The 17,494-nt window shown below is 43.7% G+C and overlaps 1 long non-coding RNA gene across 2 annotated transcripts; it reads right to left on the reverse strand.

Moving 5' to 3' along the window:
- Positions 1 to 6,100: 6,100 nt before the first annotated feature.
- On the reverse strand, positions 6,101 to 12,179 carry LOC134474024 (uncharacterized). 2 transcript variants are annotated; one of them, XR_010044569.1, is made up of 3 exons: positions 11,871 to 12,179; positions 9,779 to 11,340; positions 6,101 to 7,938 (listed from the first exon to the last, which is right to left on the reverse strand). It is a non-coding gene; the product is annotated as an uncharacterized LOC134474024 (long non-coding RNA). The 2 variants fall into 2 exon arrangements; XR_010044570.1 differs by having other exon boundaries at positions 11,862 to 12,179.
- Positions 12,180 to 17,494: the final 5,315 nt, after the last annotated feature.

The following is a 17,494-nucleotide window of genomic DNA, read 5'->3' on the forward strand; positions in this document are numbered from 1 at the left end:
TGTCCAGGCCCAGCCCAAGAGAAGGTCAGAGTCTTTGCCTTGCCATCTCCCTGATTCCCCCAACTTTCCCAGGCCTTAAATCTTTCCTGTCCCTTTAAGTTCCAGAGTGGTCAAAACGGAGCCTGGCCCCACACAGTTCTTCTGATTGTTTAAAGCTGTTCTGTATGTTAACTTTCATGGCAATTTTCAAACTCATACACGTGGGGAGATTGCTATTGTGAGCCCCGGCTTACCATTAATTAACACATTGCCATTCTTCTCGGTGTACCTATTTCCTCCTCCTCCCCCTCTGCTTCCTGCTCCACGCCTTCTTTGGGTATTTTTAAAGCAAGTGCCAAACAACTTTATGCCAGCTATAAATGCCGAAGTGTGTTTCTCTAAAAAACAAGTATTAACACCGTGCAACAGTGAATTATTTAGTCCATGCAAATTCTCCCAGTTGACTCCCCCCAAATTTTTTTTGTTAGTTTTTCATTCAGGACCCAAATGAGATAAATAATATTAATTTGTTGCAATGTCTCTAGTTTCTCTTGGTTCCTAACAGTCTCCCTATCTCTCTCTCTACCCTATCTCTCTGCTAAAGGTTGAACCCAGGACCTTACTTCCCCTCCCGTGAGCTCCTCCCCTGACCCAAATCCCCAGCTCGCCCTTACTGTGTGTTTTTTCTTTTTTCTTTTTTTAAACTCCATGCACTTGTAGCATTTTTCCTACAGAATTAAGCACATTCTGTATTTGGCCAACTGCACCCTCTGTGTCTGTTTGTTTTGTTTTGGTACCAGGGATTGAACCCAGGGCAGTGTGCCGCTGAGCTGCAACTCCAGCTGGCTTATTTATGTATTCATTTGTGTGACAAATTCTTGCCCCGCCTCGTTTTAGATTTCCAGTCCTGCTCAGCCCTCCTAACTAGGATCACAGGGGTACCCCGCCACACTACGCTCAGTTTATCTGCTTTGTTCATCCATCTGTGCAACAGTTTAAAAATGATAACTGATCTTGTTGCTAATAACAACCTGCTCAGTACAATTGGAGATTTCTTTGTGGTGGTCTTTGTCCTTAGGATAGCTCCAAAGTATAATCTATGCTATTTTAGATTTTGGGGGGGGGGGGATGGTCTTGTTAAGCTGCCCAGGCTGGGCTCAAACTTGTTGCCCTTCTCCTGCCTCAGCCTCCTAAATGCTGGGATCACAAACATGTGCCACCATGCCTGGCTAATAATGTTTACTACATACAGAAGCAGAGAGAATAGGACACTGAATACCAGTGTTGAGATCATCCCCACGGCAGAGTTCACCAGAGGCCACACAGTCCTTCAGAACTTTGCAGTTCAAACATCAGACTTCTTTTTCTTTTGAGACCGTCTTGCTACATAGTCCAGGCTGGCCTCAGACTCTCAGTGATCCTCCTGCCTTACTTAGCCTCCTCCAGAAGGCTGGGATTACAGGCCTGGGGCACCATATCCAGAGCCATCAGATTTCAATAGGCAATTTTTCAGAATGTGTCTCTGAAAAATAAAGGCTTTTTTTTTTTTTTGGTATGGGGATTGAACTCAGGGCCTCAAGTTTGACAGGCAGGTGCTCGTGTGGCTGAGCTAAACCCCCAAACCCAAAATAAAGGCTTTTTTAAAAACCACATTTCAAAAAACAAATTGAGAAAAAAAACATTTCCAATTTTAAAAATAATAATGCCTTAATATAAGCAAATACATGTATTTTCCTCTCTTAATTTGTTTTAGCATTTTTCTAGATTGAGACCAAAGTAAATTTCATACATGCAGTAGTTAATGTGTGTCTTACATGTCTTGTAATCCACAGGTACCCCCTCACTTTTAGTTTATTTTTTCTTGAAATTTGTTAAATAAACTGCATAGTTTATCCTGTAGACCATCTGCAGCCCTATGGTGATTGTTTATGTTTTTATTGTCATTATGTTTTCTGTAGATTGGTATTTAAAGTCATGGACCTGATCAGACTTGATTCGTTTTTGCAAAAATACTAGGTCTTGTACTTCTGTAACAAAGGAGGCGCACACTGTCTGGTGTTTGTTTTCAGTGACAGTATATGCTTTGCTTGCTTTTTTTTTTTTTTTTTTTTTTTTTTTTTTTCTGAGATGGGGTTTCACTGGATTGCTCAGGCTGGAGTTGGCCTTGGTCTCCAACTTCTGGACTGAAGCCATCCCCTGCCTCCTGTGTACCTGGGACTGCAGGTGCCCATCTCTGTATCTGGTTCTAATGTCTGTTTCACTGTTGGGGTGATGTTTTGCTTTTTTTTTTTGGTGCTGGGGTTGAATTCGGCCCTGTTCATATTAAACACAAACTCCAGCACCAAATGGCATCCCAGCCCTATCTTTCTTCTTTGATGTCAGTAATTGTTCATATCTTTACATATATTCACTACAGATTGCTGAGTTCTTATCCAAAATGCAGGTCACCACAGATGTTTCTGATTTCAGATTTTGGAATATTTGCTTCTGTATATTGAGGTATTTAGAGGATGGGGCCCAAGTTGAAACATAAAATTTATTCCTGTTTTGTATATACCTTATGCATATAGCCTGCAATTAACTTTATGCAGCATTGTAAATAATATTGTTTCATGTGCAATATCATAAATGGTGAGATTCATGATACTGGGATTTTTTACTTGTGGCATTGTGTTGGTGCTGCAGAGCTTTCAGATTTTTGGGTTAGGGATGAGCAATCTGTATTTCCTAGTATGGTAAAGTGATAATATTCTATCATTTCTTCAAGAAGTACTTGACATTTTCCCTCAGCAGTTAAAAAAAAAAAAAATCAATTCCCTGGATCCCCTAATGATTGATTTTTTTCCATGTGGAATCATGAGGTACTCATGGATTTAAATATATTTGTTGTGTGTCAGTCCTTTGCAGTTGTTATCTTTATTCAAACTCATAATCTGTCTGGTGTGGTGGCATACACCTGTAATTCTGGCAATTAGGAGGCTGAGGCAGGAGGATCATTGTGAGTTTGAGGCCCCCCTGGGCTACATAGAGTGACCTTGTCTCAGAAAAAAAAAGTTAAAATTATCCCATCTCTGGCCAATAGGAGATTCTTCAAGTTGATTTCAGAATCTTTCGAACACACTCATCAATGGTTTTTGTCAGTGTCTTTGCTTCCTGTCATGATTGGATGTCCAGACTCACCTTGTAAACCAGAAATGAGCTAATTCTTCTAAGACTCTTTGATTGCTTTTCTTGGAAATGGAGGCCCTAACTACCTTTTCAGGCACTGGGGTTGATGTGACTGAGTCGGGGCCTTTTCAAGAGACAAAGTAAGACACAATTTTAAAATGTGCACTGTGAGTTTACACAGATACTTCTGGGCGTGCTCAGGACCACAGATCTTGTTTATATCTGTGTGTTTTCTCCCACATTTGTTCAGAGTGACCGCCAGCCCAGAGATCTCAGTGTGCGTGCGTGCACATGCTGGTGACGGGAGAAGTAAAAAGAACAAGTGGTGAGACTAACCCCAGTCTGTCTGAGCTCCTGAACACACAGCCTGATCCCTGGCCTTGTTTCTCCCCCCTTGTCCAAACCATTTTGGGCCTGAGCTTTAACAGGATGCGCAAAGGATGCTGGGAGTCCTCAGGGAAGCTGGGGGCACATTTCTGGCACATGTTTTTAATAGGCAGCGAACCCGGCCCTCCAGGCAGGAGCTTGTGTCCTGGAGGCAGCTCGGAGGCACAGCAAGCTCTTGCAGGTGGGCTTTTGCTCTCAAGGACTGTCATTTGGATTGACTGGAGAACACGTGTGTGAGTCTAATGTGCACAGATGTGTCATGTAGGTTATCAGTGGAAAGTGCAAAACATGAACTGCAGATACTAACAGTTTAAAAGAGGGCCAGGTGTGGTGGCGCACACCTGTGATCCCTTCACTCGAAAGGCTGAGGCAGGAAGATCACCATGAGTTTTGAGGCCACCCTGACCTACATGATGACTTTGACGCCAATCTGAACTACATGAGAAGGGCAAATCAAAAAACAAACCAGACTCAAGTGGAACTTTCCTCCTCCTCTCATGCTGTCTGTCAAGGTGGGATTGGAACCCTGATCCTGGCTTGTGGTTTGAGGCTGTAGAAAAAAGGGCTGGCTGGGGCCCTGTAGCTGGTGTCCTAATACATCCTTGATCTTCTTTTCTGGCCCTTGCAGAACCATTTATGATGAGATGAGCCAATCCAATCTCCATGACTTCTTTTGCAGCTGAGTAAAAAAGCTTTGGTTTCCAAGGTCAGATTTGGTTACAGCCCCTAAGTTACAGGCTGCTGAGAGCTGGGACTTTCTGACCTCCAGCGCTGTCACTGGATCTCCCCTCACTTGTGGCGGCAACTCGATAGCACTAGTGACAGTGTGGCCTGACCTCAGCCTAACCTTGTCTTGGATTTGACCTTGCAGGGCTGGCTTTCTTGCTGTGTGCACAGCAAGTCCTTTCCGGGTCAGCTCACAGATCCAGTTCTGTAGGATAGGTTAGGGATTTACAGTCCCAGCTTGGTGCACTCTCCTTCTTCCCAGATGGCCAACCCTCAGGCTGTGACACTGAAGGACAGTCACCAACAGGATGCCTGTCCCAGAGAGGTTGAGACCCAAAAGCCCCACCCCCAATTTCCTTTATGAAATGAGTTCCCTTTCTTTTCACTTAGCTCGTGAAAAATGTGAGCACCTCAGTCAATGGCACACGCATTTTCTCAGTCTCTACCCTTTCCTCCTAAAGAAACCCACCAAGTTGTTGGTTCGTGTCCTGGAAATCCCCTCACGCGATTGTCTAATCGCTGACCTTTCTACCACCATCCTGGCTGCCAGTACCTGTTTCCTGCTGTCCTCCTGCGGTTGCCACTGCTGGAGCCATGCGGTCCTGTGGCCTAAGTCATCTTGCCCAAGCTCTGGGCCTCCTTTCTGCACATAGCTCCATCCATTTCCACCCCTCCCTGGTTGCCTGGACCCTGAAACCCTGCTCCAGCCACCACGAGTTGCTTCCCAACACCCAAGCAAAGTTTGCTCGCTGCTGCTTTTTGTGGAAAGCTGCCTCTTCTTGGCCCACTGGGTGGCAGCTCTTCCCCTGCTCTCAGCTCAGACAGCACCTTCTCTGGCTCCTGGGCACTGGCCATTCCCTCCTCAGGCGCCTATTGTGCTTTGCGTATAGGAGGCCGACTTCAAGAATGGTAGACTGATCGCTTTCCAGGGCTGTGGCAGAGTGAAGGCGCAGGCACCTCACCTTGGATGTCTCCATCCCAGGGTTCAGAGATACACAGATGCCATTACAGCATATGTGACGGGACTGACGGGCTCAGAACCAGATTAGAGCACAGGGGGTCCCAGAGAAGGCTTTCTAGGAGTAATGCTAAAATGAGACCCAAAGCCCAAGCAGAGGTTTGTAGTTTGTACCCTGCCAAGATCCTCCCAGGCAAAAGCTGCATCTTATTCTTTTTTTTTTTTTTGAGACAGGGTCTCACTATGTAGCCTAGGCTGGCCTTGAACTCATGGCGATCCTCCTGCCTCAGCTTCCCAAGTACTGGCATTATAGGTGTGCACCATCGCACTCAGCTCTTGTTATTGTGCCACCCTAAGTCTACCTCTATTTCCACACATAATTGGCTTACTTGGCTAAGTTTATTACTGAGAAATAAAATGAATAGCAGGTAAAATGTTGAGCAAGTGGACAACCTCAGTTTAACATTCTGGCTTCTAATATCTGAGGCAGGGGTGAAGACAGAGTACATTTGCCTTTTCACAACACAGTTTACTGCAGGGCTTTTTTTTTAACCTTTAGACTCAGTTTTGAAATATAATACTCACCTTTTACCTATCAAGGATGTATTCGAAGATGCCCAACAAATGCCTGAAACTACAGACAATGCTGAACTCTATGTAGCTAATATGTTTGTTTCCTATGCATATATACTTAACAAGAAGTTTAGTTTTTAAATTGTTCAGAAGCAAGATGTGGTGGCACATGCCAGTAATCCCAGAACTCTAAGAGACTGAGGCCGGAGAATTGCAATGTTGAAGCCTGGCAATTCAGTGAATTAGTGACACTCTGTCTCAAAATTTTAAAGCAAATTTAATAATGTTTGGAGATATAGTCTAGTGCAAAGTTCCTGTGTTCAAAAATAAAATGGCAATAAATAGATAAATGAGGCAGAGTAAGAGATGAACAACAATAACTATTAGTAGTATACAACAATTATAACAATATACTGTAATAAAAATTACAATGAGACAGGAGGAGGTAGCATATACACTGTGGAGACTGTGAACACCAGACTGATTTGTATCTCAGGCAAAATGGACAGGATGGTACAAGATCTCATCACACTGCTAAGGGCAGCAATTAAAAACATGAAATTTTTAATTCTGGAGTTTTCCATTAGTATTTTTGAATTGCGGTTGACTGAGAGGAACACAGAAAGCGAAACTGTGGATGGCGGAACCACTGCCCTGAGTGAGTAGTAAGTGGTTTCACATTATTTTGAATGAGTTTGTGGTTTTTGTTTCAGTATATTCAGAATTATTTAATTAATGAGCCTCTGATCTGCACAGTAATATTTTATTAAAATGCCTTTAAATTCTAGTTAAGGACTGGGGATTTAGCTCAGCGGCATAAGCGCCTGCCTTGAAAGCAGACAGTCGTGAGTTCGATCCCCGGTACCGATAAAAAGGAAAAAGACAAAAAAAAAAAATTTCTAGTTAAAAAAAAAAAACTGAAGTTGTGAAGGGCTAAGAAAAGAAATCAGATGAAGTGGGCCGGATGCTGGGGGAAACAGAAGCAATTTTCTGTCCAGCAGTTCAAAGTGTGGGCTCAGATGACAGCTCTATCAGATCTGCCAACCACGATCACCCTGCTCTGGGGACGAGATGGTAAATTCTGGCTGAGCATGAGCTGTTCAGATACCAGGTGGAACCCTACCCCAGGTATCTTAGTGAGGTTGATTCTGGATGAGATAAACATCTAAACTGATAGCCCACACGGCAGACTGCCCTCTAGTGCGGATGGGCCTCGCTCCTCAGCAGAAGGCCTGGTTGCCTCTGGGCAGGGATGTTGGCTTTTCCCTGGGTCTTGAGTTGCTGGCCTGCACTGGAAGTACCCTGGAGGCTCCCCTGAGGCTCCAGCTTGCAGTCTCACTCTGTGGATCTTGGTATTTGTCAGCCTCCATAATGTGTGATCCACATCTCCTCACACACACAGTATGTCTTCAGCTTCTCCTGTGAGTCCTGACAAGAGGCTCCATTTGGGGGCAGTTTGTGGAGGGCCCTGGATCTACTAACACCAAGCAAATCAGCAACCTGTAGATACCAGAGCTGGGGATCAAGCCAATCCTCTCAGTTTATAGATGAGAGAAAAAAGATCCAAGAAACAAGGCTCTTTGTACTGCACGTTCCACCAACCTCTCTTCTAGCACAAGCTTGGAATTACCTTCATTGGAGAACATAATTAGAAGACTTCAAATGCAAATGTCCTTGGGAAAACAATGTGCTGACATGACTTTGCATGAAAACATACAATATTAGATGGAATTTTTCTTAAAAAGCAGTTTAATTTAAAAAGATGGGGTCACCATATGTTGTCCAGGAAATTCTCAAACTTTTGGACTCAAGCAATTCTCCTGTCTCAGCTTTCTGAATAGCTGGGACTACAGGTGGACACAATAAAATGTGTCACTTTAAAAACTGCATTCTACTGGGGCTACAGTGTGGTGGCAGAGTCCTTGCCTAGCATTTGCTGGGCCCTGTGTTCAATCCCTAGCTCTGCAGGAAGAGAAAACAACACCAGCAACAACAACCACAACCACAACCCACAGTTTTCTGTGTGCTGCTCCTTCCTGGGTCCAGCGCTGTGCTGTGTGGAGAGTGGGGTGGTTGGAGCAGCAAAGCGACCAGCAGCCCATCTCCAAACTTATGTGTTCCTTCCTTGTTTCTTGTTTGTATAAAGCCTATGATTAAAAAAAAAAAAACATAATTGAGTTTTCATTTGGGGTCAATAACTTGCAAGAAAGAGCCGTGTTCTGTCCAATCTGGGCATCACCGGCACTGTTTTTCCTATTTAGAGCAAGGACAATGGGCAGGATGGTGAAGCCCTTGGAATCTGTCTTGGGAGGATGGATGAGGAAACGGAAATGGGTTCCTTTGGCAGTGACTCCATTAGACTGGACAGTGAATTCAGCCGAGAGGAGCTGTTCCTCAGTCTCCAGGGATCAGAATGGGGCTGGGGAGGTTACAGGAACATGGATGATAATGAGGAGGAGGAGGAAGAGAAGGAGGAGGATGGAGGAGAAGCAGAAGGAGGGGGGAGAAGAGAAAAAAAAAAGCAGGAGGAAGAAGTGGGAGGGCAGAGAGGGAAAGGGAGAAAGATTTCCTTGTGGAAATGAGGAAGCACCAGAATCCCTGCCTACCCGAGGTCTGTTAGGAGCTAACTGCAATAGCCCTAGCAAGAGACAGGGAGGCGCACGCCACACAGGAGGAGAGGACAGGTGCGAGGAGCAGACGGAACCACAGCGACTGATGTTCCCAGGGGGACGTGGGCGGATACTGGGCACCCAGGCGGTGTTTCCGCCTGTGGCTGGTTTGGGTGGGTGCACCTGGCAGGTTCTGACAGGGAGGTGTGATGGGGACACGTGGGAGGACCCTGAGGGGACATTGGGAACTTGACTCCAGATTCCACAGAAGAAGGTGAGGTCCTTTAACTTGTGGGTGGGGTGCAGGCTGGGAGGTTGGGTCCCCTGCCATGCAGTGCGTGAGAGACAGAAGCCCAAAGCAGAGAGCTGGACGCCAGGGTGGCACTCATCCTTCTGAGCTGGTGGAAGAGAAGCCCCCAAAGAGAGACATGAGGCACCTGGAGAGAAGTAGAAAGGACAGTGACTTTAGGAGAGCGATAGGGAAGGATATCAGAGAGGTCAGCAAGCTTTAACTAATGCGGGGACGCAGACGGCAAACGAAACAAAACTCGGCCAACACGGATGGGCAGAGGCTTTGATAAGAGTTGACAAAGGGGACAGTAGACAGAGTGAATTCGAGGTAAGACTGTGTGGGCAGTAGATCTAAATATTTTATTCTATTTTATTTATTATCATTATTATTATTTGTCTTTTTGAGATACTATGCTATTCATGCTGAACTTGAACTCACTTTGTAGCCCAGGTTGGCCTCAAACTTGCAGTGATCCTCCTGCCTCAGTCCCCCGAGTTTTGGGATTACAGGTGTGCACCACCCCACCCAGCCTGTTTTGTTTTACTGTAGAGTTAAGGTTTTGTTATGTTGCCTAGGTTGGCCTTGAAATCCTGGCATCACGTGGTCTTCCTGCCTCAGCCTCCCAAGGAGGCTTGACTGCAAACCTGCACAAACACACTCCATTTTAAACCATGATTGTTTGAGACTGGATACTGAAAGGAAGGAAAGAGGAAAGCTAGGTTGGTGATTTAAGAGGAGTTTCCTAGGAGGGGTGCAGCTGGAACGTGGTTTCCCCCAGGAGGGTGGGAGATGAGAGACTACGACTTGGCAAAGTGAGGGAGGAAGGCTTGGTGGGAGGCAGAAGAGCACTAGCTCAGGCTGGGGCCACTGTCCCAGGCAGCTTTGTGCTGCCACGCTCCCCTGGCCTGACCTTTCACTGGATGGTTGCTTCCCAGACACCCCAGGGGCAGGCAGGCTGGCACCTGCCACAGAGCTCAGCAAGACACATGCTGTGGTCTCTGGGTCTGGGCCACAGGTGTGAAGAGACAAATACGAACGTGAAGCCAGTGTAGAGAGGGCCACGGTCAGCACTGGACACGATGGTACCTGGCAGAGATCCCAGTCACAGTCTAGGCAGGGGCTGGAGGACTCCGAAGCTGAGACAGAATGCAGGAGGCAGCCAGGCAGAGACACTGGGGAGGTGGACTTCGGCCTGAGAACTTGCCCTTGGCGTGTCCTCCCAGCCTCCTCGAAGTCCCAGATGCCCTGCGTACCAGGACGCTCTCTCCTGTGAACCCGAAAGTCACGCCACTCCTTCAACCCCCAGTGCATGCGGTTTTAAACTCTACCTAGCATTCCTTCCTATGTCGCAAGTGGTTTTATCCTCTGTCTACTGAAACTTCTAAACAGACTGGTCTGAGTCCTCAGTGTAGCTCCTAAAATACACCGCACTGTGCTCAGCACATGGTTTATGTTGTTTTGTTTTGTTTTGTTTTGTTTTGTTTTAACAAATTTTTGGTACTGGGTATAGAATCCAGGGGCTTATGTTGAGCTATAATCAATCTTTGCACTGAGCTATAGTCCCAGGTCTTCTTATTTTGTTATTTTATTATTTTATTTTGAGATGGCCCAGTCTGGCCTCAAACTTTTGATCCTCCTGCCTCAGTCTCCCAAGTAGCTGGGATTACAGGCATGCAATATCTTTTTGCCCAGCTAAAAATACAAAATCTCAGGTCCAAGGAACACTCCTATGCCTAACTAAATTCTTAGGAGGTCATTGGCAGGGTTAAGGCACAGAGATAAATAGAGAAGGGGAAAGTAAGCATTGGAAGGAAAACAAGGTTTAAAAGTAACCATTGGAAGGAAAACCAGCCAGAGGGCTGGGAATGGGGTAGGAGGAAGCAAAGAAACAAAAATAAAGTGTCCACAGCTGGGGAAGGATCTAAATCCAAACAAAATGTAACTGGATCCTCTGCTCCAGGAGACCTTGTCTTTGGACACTTTCCCTCAGGAGAGGGTGCCCCAATTTTTCCTTTGCTTTGGGGTAACACTTGGATTCTGGCTCATACACGGTCAATCAGTTGTGTGCATTTACAACTGCATTTTCCAAGAAGCAGAGAGAAGCTGCAAGAAAGAAAGACGAAAAATATTTTTTTCTCATTTTACAGATTCAGCCTAAACAAGGTTCAAATTTTCTTCCCTTGAGAGTCAGAAGGAGGAAGTGGGTGGGGTGTTACCATCCTGAATTGGGCAGACAGCTCGCGAGCTAAGTGTGCCGGCATGCTAGAGCGTATTTTGTTTTGCTGCTGGATAAAGAAAGTATAGAAGAAAAAGGCGGTGTTCTACATTTTTGAATTAAGACCAAGTCTTCAAAGCTCCACCTCTTTCAGGAAAGGTTTCTCAGTGCAGTGGGAGATGATAATTTTACCCTCTCTCAATCCCTGGATTTCCCTCTCTGAGTATACAATAAATCCTGTTTAGAACTGCCCTGACCTCATCCTCACTGACTGGCCTGACTTTGCCTTTCATCTCTTCTTTGGATCCTTAGGTGAGTTCTTTGACAACCGGGTCAAGAGAGAAGGTAAAAGAACTCTGAAAAATGGTAGCTGTGGATCTCGATGTGATAGCTCCTGAGGGTATTGGTGCTGCTGCTTGAAGTCTGACAATTCCTAGAAAAAAGAACAAATTTCTCTGAGTTTGTTCTATGTTAGTAAGGAAGGGTATTTAAAAAATGTATAGAAAAGAGACAAGAAAAAATCATAATTTTAAGTTTTTACTTCTAAGAAAAATTGCAGCCTCATGAAATAAAAATTACTCAGGCCTTTTTCTCTTTCTGGAAACTTGTTTCAAGAAATTCCAAAGGGTCTTAAAGATACAGAAAGCTTGTGAGTTGGGTTTGGGACCTGGGCTTTCCATCTGTAAACTGCACCTCCTTCCATAGAAAGCACGCGGCATGTCTCAGTTTCAAACAGCACAATAAAACCTTGGTTAGCAAGCATAATTTGCTCTGGGAACATGCTTGTAATTCAAAGTATTTGATATCAAAGTGAATTTCCTCATGAGGAATGATGGAAACTCAGGTGATTTGTTCCACCACCCAAAAAAAATTCACAGAAAAATTATTACACTGTTGTAATGTAATACAAAATAACAAAGAAATCACAAAATATAAAGAGATTTCTAAACTAACCTGCATTACCTTTGAAAACCTTCACTGTAGCAGAAAATGCCCCTCAGCCAATACACTTCAGTTGTCAAGGAATAGTTCCTGTTGCAGTTCGGTTGCTGCTGTCAGAAATAGCTGGTCACTGTGACGTTTATTGTAAGAACAAATCAGAGACTGCCAAGTCCTCTACTTCTGTGCCCCCCACCTCTCTGCAATTTCACACAAACCTCCTTCCCTGGGCTTTTGAGGCCTGACATTTTGAGGAACAACTGATTCTTAGTCAGTGCCCATCCAAGGTTAAATAAATCTGCCTGCAAATCCTGGGTGTTGTTTCAGTGTTTCTGTTCGCTTTTGTATCATGGCTGGGGTGAGGGAGATGAGAGGGATGGAATCACTAATATTTGTTGGCTCAGTGGAAATGTTTTCTTTTTGCGGAGCTTTACCAAGAAACCTAGCCAATTCCAATGACACTTGCTTTTGCCTGCTTTTGAGGATTTCATAGAAATGTGACATTGCATTGTTGTTAAACAGATTCATCACTTGCACTGCTATAGACTTATTCAGGTGGTGATTTTCTACAAAATTTTGCACCGTTTCCCACAATGCCACAATGTAAACATTTGCACTCTTTGTCTGCATATGAGATTGCCTCCATGACTTCTTGTCCTTGGGGGATGAGAGAAACAGAGAAAGAGAGAGACAGAGAGACAGAGAGACAGAGAGAGAGACAGAGAGACAGAGAGAGACAGACAGGAAACCACTGAACATTGGCTCAGTTTAGTTGTGATCATGTGAAGTGTGGTGTCATGTACTACTTGTATTGCAAGACATTGCTTGTTTATTAAGTTAAAATTCATTGGAAAAGGGGCTGGGGATTTAGCTCAGAGGCATAAGCACCTGCCTAGCAAGCAGGCGGTCATGAGTTCAACCTCCAGTACTGATTAAAAAAAAAAATCATTGGAAATGTTTACTTAGCTTGTAGAATAGTCACAGAACAAGTTACAAGCAAGTCAAAGTTTTACTGTCGTCAGTATGTCCCCGACTTACGAGTAAATTCTATTCCACGGAATCATTCGTAAGTCAGATTCGTTCATACGTCTGACGAAGTGAGTCTTATATACCTCTGATACTATACAGTATAAAGCATAAGAAAACCAAGCCGACACACAAAAATACTGTAAATTAACTAGTTTTACTTTTACAGTTACGTAGAAATGGTAAGGTAGACAGGCGAGCTACTTCTATGATTTGTTCACATCTGGGAATGTTTGTAATTTGAGGTCTGTTCATATCTGTGAAAGTTCATTACTCAAATCTTTATAAATAGGGAACTTAATGTACATGTTTTGATTCTTTTTTTGTGGGGGGAAGGTTTCATTATGCAGCCCAGGCTGGCCTTGCACACACAGTGATCTGCGGGCTCAGCCTCCTGAGCGCTGGGATTACACGTGTGTGCCACCATGGCCGCTTGTCATGTTTTGCATTCTAACGTAGCCCACTGGATGGGAAACCCGGCAGACAGGAAGCACACATCCTAGGTCACTCATCTAGAAAACATCCCCAAGACCACGTAACACCCCAAGCCTCAGACCATAATCTATTTCTTTCTTGAGGACCCTAACTCTATTGGTAGTGTGTCTAATAAATTTCCTTATGCCTTTTACTAATGTGTCTTAAATTCTTTTTCTCAATGGAAGTCAATGAACCTATAACCTATCCTTGAATGGGCTGAACTGGGGTCCCCATTTCTTCTCAGGGGAACCTCCTTCAGACCCAATCCAGTGACAGTAACAATATAGTATCATATCCTATAACTGCTCAGTCTTTTTTCTAAGATCAAGTGTAGGATAGTATCATATTTTGGTGGCTCCTGAATTTTTAATTGAAGAAAAAATTTCCATCTAGTGATTATTAGACATACAAGAGGCAAAAATAAAATTGTTTGGCTTAAAATTCAGAGCAATATGTATCTTGCAAGAAGTTGGTTCAACCACCCAAAACCTTCAACACTGGCACATTGATCTCACAAATTTTTACCGATTAGAGACCATCTTTTCCAAAAGGCCTTTAGAAATAGTGATGTCTATGTCCATACCACCTTGAATACACCTGATCTCATCTGAAGTAGAGTGATACATTCTCTTCCTCTAGTACATACTACTTTTTAAAGGTCTAGAGAACTGGATTAAAAATATTAATGGAAGCCAGACATGGTGGCACATCCCTGTAATCCTAGCACTTGGGAGGCTGAGGCAGGGGGATCACTGTGAGTTTGAGGCCAGCCTGGGCTACAAAGTAAGTTGAAGGCCAACTTGAACTGCATAGCAAGATTTTGTCTCAAGATCTCACACACACACACACACACACACACACACACGGAAGAAGAAGTAAATTGAATGTAGTGGGGTGAAGTAATTCCAGCACTTTGGGAGGCTAAGGCAGGAAGATTACAAATTTGAGCTGAGCCTAAGCAATTTAGCAACTTAGAGAGACCTTGTCTCAAATAAAAAAGGGTTGGGATGTAGCTCAGTGCAAAGGCCCTGGGTTTAATCTTCAATGTAAAAGGAAGAAAGGAAAGAAGGAAGAAAGGGAGGAAAACAATGTGGAGACCAGAGATTCAAACTATAAAATGTAGAAGCAATTCACTTCCAGATTCTCCCTACTCATCCAGAGTAGCGTTTTGTCATCTCTCTTTTCCTCCTTTTCCATCTTCAAACAAATTGTCTTCTTTAAAAAAAGAGAAAACTACACAATGTGATTTTCTGCACTCTGTGACAGTTAAATGTTTAGGTAGTTACTACGCCCCAGGTCGTAACCGCAGGAACACGTCTTGTCAGGTCCGCTCTGGGAAAATGATGTTTTGTGAGATCACAGGTTGGGTGGAAAGATGTTGCCACAAACTTACCTCATAGTCTGGAGGCAACAAGTACCTTAGTTGAGAGCCTTTTTAATGAGATTTTCTCTGGATCCTGAACATTCTCTAAGTTTTATTATTGAGGATGAAATGTCTTTTAAGTATCTTGGCAAAAGGTATTTCTAGCCACCATGTTATTGGTTGTATTTGGAAACTCTTAGTGCCTTGACTGGTAGTGAAGTTTGCAAATGCTGACAGATTTAACACACAGCTTCCCAGCATGTTATTTCAAGCATAACTTTCCTCTACCCAAGATTTCAGTCCACAGGAATATAATATAGAATTACTTATCAAGTGGTCAGGTTCTTTGTACTGAGCTACATTTCCAGCACCTTTTCTTGTTATTTTGAGACAGGATCTTGATAAAGTGCCTAAAGTAGGCTTAAATTTGTGATCCTACTGCCTCAGCCTCCCAGTGCTGGGATTACAGGTATATACTATCACACCTCAGTTCAAAACATAATCATTTTTTCTATCCATTAGAGGTAGGTTACAAATATGAGTCTTGTTTATTTTTAACAATGTTGAAAATAGGAACAGATATCATAAAGATTTTCTCAGGAGAATCAAATTTTTGAGTGTAGGGAGATCTAGAGGTCTGAGTTACAGACAGGAAAGCTAGAAGATAGAGTAGCTAGGGAGGGACTGGGTCCAAGACAGTCAAGAGGACCAGGCCTGGGTCAGATAAGCAGGAGCCTGAGGTCAACAGTTAACACATGGCAGATGGACAATTAAGTCCTAGGGTATCACAAACAAGATAAGGTTGCAATTGGTGATGGATGTCCACTCTACAACTTTTACTACTTGTTATGGTTGACACACTGTGTCAACTTGAGAAGTCTAAAAGCTTAACTAAGTGACTTAGCAGGGGGCTAGGGTCCTCACTTTGTAAACATCCTGAGCCTGTGGAATAGGAGGGCAGGGAGATGGTGTAAGAGCTACACTCCCTTGGGGTGGGCGGCCTGCACACAATGTGAGGGAGGGGAAGAGGCTTTCTCTTCCCCCTTTTGCTAGCTGGTTTTTCTGTCCTCTGCTGCCTTCAGCTGTTGCCCCTGTGCCAGGTGACCCTATCTTGGAGAAAGCTGATTACAGACTGAAGCCTCCCAAACCGTGAGCTCAATAAATCTTTCTCTAATTTGGGTGTCAGGTATCTTGTCCCAGCCATGAGGGAAAAAATAACCAAGATACATACCTATCTGGAAAATCCTTTCTGCTTTCCATTTTGTTCTTTTAAACCACTTAGGAGAGAGGCCAAGAGGTACCTGCAGACATATACTTGTTATGTGCCTCCACTCCTCATAGCCCAATTCTAATTAAGTGAGCTTGTTTTGGTCCTATGGCTTGACCTTAGTTTGACTTGCGGCAGTTTGAGCCTGGTCATGTTCTGGTATAAAAATTCCTAAACAAACAACTGACTTTCAGGAGCCATTTGTCTTTTCCTGATAAACTTTTCTCCTGTTTACCTCCTTTGACCTCAACTTTATTCCTCTATTTAGAGAAACAGAGACTCAGGCTTTACTACCGCTACACTAGAACCCTCAGCCTTTGTTCTGCTGTCTCAGTCATACTACAGTGTGCTCCCCACTTGTCCCCACCAGCGGTTGCTGGTGTTCCTTTTGATTTAAAAGATATCTGTGTGTCATATGCTGCAAACGCATCACCTGAAAGGCTTACCAGGCAATGAGATGGCTCCGTGCTTGCTCAGTCAAAAAAGGATACTAGTTGGGGATAATGTTGATCAGTGAAGTCGAAAAGAGGGAAAATCAGTGACTTGAAAAGAAATGATCATAATTAAGTGTTGTTGAGATAGGAAATGTAACCAAACTAGGGAATAGATGTTGCAGGACTTGGATAACTGCAATGGTTAAGAAACCATCTAGGGAAAGTCAGACAGAAAATCTTATATTTAACGTTTTAATAAAGTCTACAAATTTTATCTGGTATAGCCCTGAGTAGGTAAGGCATCCATCCTTCTCTCTGGTAGGAAAATGACCAAACAAGATAACAAAAAAGCAGTCTTTCTGGTTGACCAACATCATCATCATGCGGTTTGCAAAAACAGAACCATCTGTTGTGTGAGGAACCATGGAGAGATTCAGTATTTATAGACTCCTGAGTGGGAAAAACAGCTACCTTAATCAACTCCCCCACCTCCAGTTCTCTAATTTGAAATCCACTCTTCTGGTTTCTCTGCTGTCAACATGTATTGCATTAGGGGGGAAAAATAGGAGTCAATTTAAAAGCAGACAGACTTGCTATGACTAATTTAAGAACTCCCAAAGCAGGCTCTTTTCCAAAAATACACTGTAATTGACAATACTGTAGGCTCAGTGTAAAAGCAATGACACAACTCCTGCTCCTGAGGCTGAATCAGATGTTTACTGCTAGTTTGGGCACAGGAGGGAAGTTTGTAGACCTCGTAATCCTTAACTGTTCTTGGGAGAATTCTGTATTTTTCTATAAACAAATGTTTCCAAAGGGTACTTTTTTTTTCCTTTTTATCGGTACCAGGGATCGAACTCACGACTGCCTGCTTACAAGACAGGCACTTATGCTGCTGAGTTAAATCCCCAGCCTCCCAAAGGATATTTTAAAAATGTGTATCTTATTTTTTCCTCTTGGTTCCTAAGATGGAAGTCATTGCAGGGAAAAATTTGTATTGTGTGTGTGTGTGTGTGTGTGTGTGTGGACTACTAGTACTTTTCAGATACAGGATATTCCTTTTAAAACGTGTGTATATGTA

The sequence above is a fragment of the Cavia porcellus genome, unplaced genomic scaffold, assembly GCF_034190915.1.
Source record: "Cavia porcellus strain 051 isolate PalLab524CR breed Dunkin Hartley unplaced genomic scaffold, mCavPor4.1 scaffold_29, whole genome shotgun sequence".
In the NCBI taxonomy this organism is placed as follows: Eukaryota; Metazoa; Chordata; class Mammalia; order Rodentia; family Caviidae; genus Cavia; species Cavia porcellus.